Source organism: Schistocerca serialis, chromosome 3, assembly GCF_023864345.2.
Source record: "Schistocerca serialis cubense isolate TAMUIC-IGC-003099 chromosome 3, iqSchSeri2.2, whole genome shotgun sequence".
Lineage (NCBI taxonomy): Eukaryota > Metazoa > Arthropoda > Insecta > Orthoptera > Acrididae > Schistocerca > Schistocerca serialis.
Genome location: NC_064640.1, coordinates 320,080,445 through 320,081,345, shown reverse-complemented (window position 1 = coordinate 320,081,345; position 901 = coordinate 320,080,445). Strand labels below are relative to the sequence as shown.

General features: G+C 51.3%; 1 pseudogene; it reads left to right on the top strand.

The window, feature by feature from the left end:
- Positions 1–572: 572 nt before the first annotated feature.
- On the top strand, positions 573–689 carry LOC126472063 (5S ribosomal RNA; annotated as a pseudogene).
- The last annotated feature ends 212 nt before the right edge of the window (positions 690–901 follow it).

Below are 901 nucleotides of genomic sequence, written 5' to 3'. Positions count from 1 at the left end.
TAACATAGCGGATCCGAAGGTGCTCCACGAAGAGAAGAAGCTGTGGGAAGTGAATGAGTTGGTATAGGATGCAAGTTGGGGAAGGCAGGCGGATGCGAAAATCGTGGCTGAAAGCATGTCATTCAAGGATCTCAAGCGACCTGTAGAACTTAGGGGAGGCGGAGATCAAGGCAACGTTGGCATAGGTGAGGGTGAGGTGGCTGAGGGATTTATAGGTGAGAATAATTGTAGAAATAGGTAGAGTCCATGTGCGGCCTGTTAGTAATTTTAGTCGGCTTCGAGGTTTGTGTTGGAGGATAATGAAATGTGCATTCCATATTAGTTTTGTGTCATAGGTTAGTCCCAAATACTTTATAATGTTAGTCATAGGGATGGATTGGTTCTACCACATGGGGAGATGGAAATCTGGACGACGGAAACACCGAGTGGTGCAACAAAAGATGGTAGCTTGGCTTTTATATGGATTTGCCTGAAGTTTCTACGTATTACATCACTTGACCAGGAGATTCAAGTGGCATTAGAGAGAGTCATGGCAGGGTTGAAGAGTATGGTGGGTGGCTACGTAGGCGGTGGGCAACGGCCTTGCCGCAGTGGATACACCGGTTCCCGTCAGATCACCGAAGTTAAGCGCTGTCGGGCGTGGCCGGCACTTGGATGGGTACCATCCGGGATGCCATGTGCTGTTGCCATTTTTCGGGGTGCACTCAGCCTCGTGATGCCAGTTGAGGAGCTACTCGACCGAACAGTAGCGGCTCCGGTCAAAGAAAACCATCGTAACGACCGGGAGAGCGGTGTGCTGACCACACGCCCCTCCTATCCGCATCCTCAGCTGAGGATGACACGGCGGTCGGATGGTCCCGATGGGCCACTTGTGGCTTGATGACGGAGTGCTCTACGTAGG